The 7,161-nt window shown below is 31.9% G+C and overlaps 1 long non-coding RNA gene across 1 annotated transcript; it reads left to right on the top strand.

Annotated features, from left to right (window-relative positions):
* Positions 1-5,403: 5,403 nt before the first annotated feature.
* Positions 5,404-6,945, top strand: LOC128293139 (uncharacterized). The gene is made up of 2 exons (XR_008283220.1): positions 5,404-5,629; positions 6,387-6,945. It is a non-coding gene; the product is annotated as an uncharacterized LOC128293139 (long non-coding RNA).
* Positions 6,946-7,161: the final 216 nt, after the last annotated feature.

The raw sequence follows: 7,161 nt of genomic DNA, 5'->3' as shown, positions 1-7,161 counted from the left end.
ATTTCTAGTTTTTCCAAACTGTAAGCAGACATCAGTAGTACCTTGTAAGTATCTTAAAATCCATTGAACTGCTTTCCAGTGTTCTTTATCGGGATTCGCCATGTATCTGCTAACTACACTGACTGCATATGATAAATCTGAACGTGAACAAACCATAACATACATGAGAGATCCCACTGCACTAGAGTATGGAACATGTGACATGTATTCAATCTCATCATCTGGTTGTGGAGACAAAGCCGATGAAAGTCTGAAATGAGCTGCTAAAGAAGTACTAACAAGTTTATCACTCGGCATATTGAACTTGCAAATAACTTTCTCAATGTACCCCTTCTGACTTAGGTACAATTTACTTGCTTTTCTATCTTTGAGAATCTCCATACCAAGTATCTTCTTTGCTGGTCCCAAATCTTTCATCTCAAATTCTTCACTTAGTTGGGCTTTGACCTTTCTTATCTCTCTTTTATTTTTTGCTGCTATCAACATGTCATCAACATAAAAAAGTAGATACATGAAAGAACCATCACTATTTTTCTTAAAGTAAACACAACTGTCAAAACTACTTCTTTTGAAATCATGAGAAGTAATAAAGGAATCAAACATCTTATACCACTGTCTTAGTGACTGTTTCAAACCGTAAAAGGACTTTTTCAGCAAGCAAACATAGTCCTCTTTTTCTAAGGTTGTAAAACCCTCTGGTTGTTGCATGTAAATGTCCTCCTCAAGTTCTCCATGCAAAAATACAGTTTTTACATCTAACTGCTCAAGTTTCAAATCATACATGGCCACAATACCAAGCAAAGCTCGAATCGAACTATACTTCACAACTGGAGAGAACATATTTGTAAAGTCCACTCCTGAAATTTGACTGTAACCCATTGCAACAAGCCTTGCTTTATATCTGGGTTCTTCAACTCCTGGAGTCCTTTCTTTCTTTTTAAATACCCATTTACAACGAACAACCTTTTTACCTTTAGGAAGTTTCACAAGATCCCATGTTCTGTTTTTGTGAAGTGATTCCATCTTCTCTTGCATAGCAAACATCTACTTTTCTGAGTCTTCACAGCTAATTGCCTCAGAATAATTAGATGGCTCTCGGTTTGCATCTATATCTTCAGCCACATTTAAAGCATAAGCAACTAGATCAGCCTTGGCATACTTCTTTGGAGGTTTAATCTCCCTTCTAGTTTTATTTTTGGCAATAGAGTATTGTGGTGAAAAAGCAACTCTATTCTCAATTTTTGTACTGGCTTGAGGAGTTGACTCTGTATTAATCTGATGCTCCATCTGCTTTTGATTTTCTTTATTAGAAGAGTCTTTAAGAGATAAGTTAGGTAGCATAGCAGTTTCATCAAAAATGACATCTCTGCTAATCACAACATTTCTATTTTCAAGAAATCATAACTTATACCCTTTTACACCGGTTTTATAACTAAGAAAAACACATTTAATGGATCTCAATTCTAATTTTCCATTATCAACATGAGTATACGCATGACACCCAAAGATCTTTAAGTCAAAATAATTAGCAGGATTACCAGACCATACCTCTTGTGGAGTCTTTTTTTCAATGGCAACGGATGGGGATTGGTTGATAAAAAACATGCAGTAGAGGCTACTTCTGCCCAAAACGACTTTGGTAAGTTGGCATTTGACAACATACATCGAACCTTCTCCATGATTGTTCTGTTCATTCATTCTGCAACGCTGTTTTGCTATGGAGTATGACGAACGGTCAAGTGTCTCACGATCCCTTCTGACTTGCACAGCCTATTAAACTCATCAGAACAGAACTCTAAGTCATTGTCTGTGCGGAGGTATTTTATTTGCTTTCCCATCTGTTTTTCAATCATAATTTTTCAAGATTTAAATGCGGAAAACATATCGCTTTTCTGCTTTAAGAAGAATGCCTAAACTTTTCTAAAAAAATTATCAATAAAAGTTAGCATATAATTAACTCCACCTCTCGAAGGCACTCTGGATGGCCCCCACAAACCAAAATGAATATACTCTAACGTCCATTCGTGTTATGAATTCCTTTGGTGAATCAAACTCTCTTTTGCTTCCTAAAAACACAGTGCTCATAGAACTTCAGTTTGCAAATTCCTTACCCATCAAAAAGTTCTCTTTTGCTCAATTCTGCCATGCCATTCTCACTCATATGCCCTAGGCGCATATGCCAAAGTTTAGTAATATCATTATCTGACAAGGAAGAGAAAGTGACAGCTGCATCACCAGTAATAGTAGAACCCTGCAAAACATATAACTTGGTAGTCTTTCTCTGCCATTTCATCACAACAAGGGAACCTTTGGAAATCTTTAAAACTCCACTTTCAGCTATATATCTGTACCCTTTTGAATCAAGAGTACTCAATGAAATTAAATTTCTCTGATTCTGGAACATGTCGTATGTCACTAAGTGTTTTGACAACTCCATCAAACATCTTAACTTTAATTGTTCCAACACCTGCGATTTTACATGAAGCATTATTTCCCATTAAAACAACACCTTCAGACACTATTTCTTAAGTTGTAAACCAATCCCGATTGGGACTCATATGGAAAGTGCAGCCTGAATCAAGTATCCACTCCTCGCTCACTTTAGAATTATTGATAGAAGTGACTAGAAGTTTACCATCTCTATAGTCTTCTACAACATCAGCTTCATCGAAATTTTCTGGTTGTTTTCCCTTTTGATTCGCAACCTCCCTTTTAATCTTGTTATGTAGCTTATAGCACTCAGATTTAATGTGCCTTTTCTTCTTGCAGAAGTTATAAGTTTTACCTCTGTTTGAAGACTTCGATCTACCTTTAGATTTACCGCGAGGATTCTGTTCCTGTGTCATTCTACGATCATCATCTGCATTCCGATCTTGTCTCCTACGAACAATGAGACCCTCTCCTTGAGAGTCGAGTTTAACCACAAGATGCTTCATCTTATCATACGAGGTCAAAGAATCATAAATCTCATCAACAGTGAAAAACTCGCAGCTATATAAAATCATGTCTCTAAATGTTGAATAAGTCGGGGGCAACGAACAAAGTAAAATCAATCATAAATCATCCTTATCATATTGAACCTCTATGGCCTCCAAGTTTGAGAAAATTTCTTTAAACACTGTTAAGTGTTCGTGTACAGACGCACCTTCCTCCAAACGATGAGCATAAAGACGCTGCTTCATATGTAACTTGCTTGTTAGAGTTTTCGACATACATATTTGTTCTAGTCTCTTTCATAATGCAGTGGCGATCTTCTCATTCATCACATCCTGCAAAATTTTGTTGGACAAATGCAGATGTAATTGTGTTAACGCCTTTCGATCCTTACGCTTCTTCTCTTCATCTGTTAATGTTGAAAGTATCTTATCTATCCCTAGCAGGGCATCCTCCAGATCCATCTGTACAAGACTTGCATCTTAATCTGTCACAACGCAAATCTGGTGTCGTGATCCAACAGCAGAATTTCATACTTCAAAGACGCCATTACCGTGATCGAGATGAACTACCCGGAAGCTTTAATACCAATTTGAGAAAATAAAATAAAATAAAATAAAGAACACACAAATTTTTCGTAAAAATACTTTCGGGAAAAAAAACCAAAGGTAGAGGAGAAGAAAATTTACTATGTCGAATTCTAATAATTATAAGAGGAATAGACTATGTCTATTTATAGGCTTGTAAAAACATATTCTAGTAAAATTGAAACACTTTATTCTAATCAATATAAAATTGATGGAGTTTAATAATGTTTAAAAATTTTATTATAAAATAAAATAAAAGAAGTGTAGTTCTATATGAATTTTACTTTTATTTTATTTTACCACTGTATTTTATTTAAATAAAATTTAAATTATTTAATTTTAACAAATACTCAAACCAAACACAACATAAATAGCTTGTACATTATTACGCATTTATGAATGTTTGCCTTCAAATATTTCAAAAAATTGAAAAAGACATGGTTTATCTACTGTTACAAATTAATGTTTCAACACAAGTTGAAATTGGGCAAGTTTAACTCTACAAAAAAATTGATCTTTCGCGGGGTTTATAAAAATGTCACGGTTTGTGACGTTTTATAAGAGACGTAAGGAAAGATACTAACTTTTCGTTTTAAAAAGAAAACATCATGAAAGAATGAACTTTTGGTGACACTTATGAGTAATGCTTAGTGACCTTTAAAATATCATGAAATATTTATTTTTTATTGATGCTGAAAGATCTTTGGTGACGTTTTGAAAACCTCACCAAATGAAAACATTTTGATCATGTTTTTTTTCACATATTTTCGTGACATTTTAACCCTCACCAAATTACAACATTTATTTTACATTTTAAACCTTTAAAGTTTTAAAAATATAAAAATGATTTAAAAGTTATAAACATGTAAAACTGATAAAATTATTAGACAACTTAAATTAAAATTAAGAAAATATAGAAATTATAAAAAAAGTAAAAAATAGTGGAAATTGTATGAAATTTTTAAGAAAACTTAAATTAAAATTATAGAAAGCTACAAAAATATTAAAAATTTAGGACGTTTTTCATATCTTTTCGTGACATATTTAATCACAAAATTTTAAAAATATAAAATTATAAATTTTTAAAACTTATAAAAATTATTAGAAAACATAAATTAAAATTATTAAAATATAGAAAAAATAAAAAAAAGTATAACAAAATAATGAGAAATTGTATACCAAATTATAAGAAAACTTGAATTAAAATTATAAAAGGTACAAAATTATAAAAAAATTAAAATAATATCTTATAAAAATTGAAATTATCAAAAATAATAAAATTAATGGTATATTACAAAAAATTTAACTTTGCCACCATAATTGTTTAAATTACTTATAAACATTTTAAAACAAGCTAAGTTATTAGTAGAATTGTTCATGGGTTGGGCTATTTGTTCAATTTTGAAGGTCTGTTCGAAATTTGGGTGGAGTTTAGCAAAAATATTAGGCTTGACAAATGTGTCTGGACAAAAAATTAGTCTTGTTTAAAATATGCACCAGGCTTGAGCTTGAACATTTAAGGCCGAGCTCAATCAATTCGCTTATAATACTTTATATTATGTTATTTTTATATATTATGTAATTTAAAATGCATTAAAAATAAACTTATTCTAAATATATAATAGTACTCGAATGTAAATATTAAAATAATGTTAAGATTACTACATAAAAATTCAATAAATAAAAAATATTAAATTATTAAATATTAAAATAACATAATATAAATATTTTTAAAAAATTTAAAAATAAATGGGTTGACCTAAAATAAGCTTAAATTAGTATTTTACAAATAATGATGTATTTGGACAATTTTAAACACATTTTCTTAAACCAAATCAAGATAAATATAAAACATATTAATATCATACTTAAACTCCACCCGAATCATCGTAACTCTAGTTCTTACTTTCCAAAATGCTTTAACTTGTACAATTGATCTCAAAACACTTCAATCATTCCAACTCCCAAACCACAATATTTATTCTTAAATTGTAGTGTATATATATATATATATATGCATAATTGACTTAAATTCAAGTTATATTTCCCCCTTAAACGGGGATTCCAGATTCAGCTGAAGCTATATATCTGATTTTCAAAGCTTTCAGGTACTTTCTTTTTTAAGGATTTTAGTGTACAGATTTCAGCCTTATTTCTTTTATCAAGTTATTTCTCTCCATTTCACATTTTAGCATTTGATTAATTTGGTTTCAAAGCCATCGGTTTTGGTGCTTCAATCTGTTAGGGTTCTTGTTGGCTATTTGGACAAAGGTCTGAATCTAACAAATATGTATTACTCTCTCACTTAATTTCTTTTAATTCTTCTTTTATTTTGTTGAATAAGCTTTCGGATTGATTTCTGGGTTTTGCATCACGTTTCGAATTATGAAAATTTTCATTTCTTCTTGAATTTTGATGTGAACTATGGGTGTGTTGTTAGCCTGTTGAGTTAAATGACTGGAAGGGACCCATTTTTGTTAGCATGTGTTCTTTTCAAATTTATCTTTGCATTTATCCTCATCTCCTCTCAAGACCAGCTTTAAATCAAAATATGATTCAAGCTTTAGCACTGATTATTTTTCAACTGATAAGCTTTCCTCATATGTTGTTATATTTTAACAGTATGAGCCCTTGGTTAGGTTGCCTGGTAATATAGTTTCATCGGATCACAATTAGATTTACAAGCTACACCACAAATCACAAATGATTTTAATAGGACAGCAAATGCAAGTTTATCACCTCATTGCTTGGTTTCCATTTCCTTCTTGGGAAATATGGTTAATTAGTTTGAAATTCAATGCTTGATCTCTAATCTCGGGTTTATATTAGTTAGTTTAGTAAGTTCAATCTTTATATTTTTCCTAGGATCATTTCAAGATGGACTCCTTTTCATAGGGAAAGTGAAAAAAACATGTCAATCCGGATGGTACTATAATATGCCTATGTTCGAAGTGTGTGAATAGGGAGTCTCATAATGTCAAGGATATTCGATTTCACATACTTAGATTTGGGTTTAAGTCGGGTTGTAGAAGATAGATACATCATGGGGAAGATGGAGAAAACTAGGATGAAGAGGACGGCATCTCCACTTCCGATGACGAAATTGATGAAATGAGAAACATTCTTGTAGACGAACAAGAGAGAACTTACTATAATATTGGAACGACTGATGATTTGGAGGGTTTGCCTATTCTTGAAAGTGTTCAACACAGAGTAGATAACTAGGTGGAAGAGTTAGAATAAGAGTTGTATATCTGAATGTAAGCAAAATTCTGCGCTTAATTTTATTGTAAAGATGATGAACATCAAAGTGTTGAACAACTTGTCCACAAAGCTTTTATGATGCTATTGGAGTTATGTCGCAATGTATTGCCTGAAGGAAATAAGTGCCCTGCATCGTTCCATGAAACAAAGTTGTTAAGAACTTTAGGCTTGGGGTATTTTAATATTGACGTTTGTTGCTATGACTGTTGTGTTTTCTACAAGGAGTTGGAGCATGCAAATGAATGTCCTGTGTGTCACCATAAATGGTGGAGGAAAGAAAAGGTGTCATATAAGCGCATGCGTTATTTTCCCATCACAGATTGCATGCAAAGGTTTTATAGTTGTTGACATATTTCAGATGTGGCATAACACCTAA

The sequence above is a fragment of the Gossypium arboreum genome, chromosome 1, assembly GCF_025698485.1.
Source record: "Gossypium arboreum isolate Shixiya-1 chromosome 1, ASM2569848v2, whole genome shotgun sequence".
In the NCBI taxonomy this organism is placed as follows: Eukaryota; Viridiplantae; Streptophyta; class Magnoliopsida; order Malvales; family Malvaceae; genus Gossypium; species Gossypium arboreum.
Note: the sequence above shows the minus strand (reverse complement) of the source record. Positions and strands in the feature narration are given on the sequence as shown.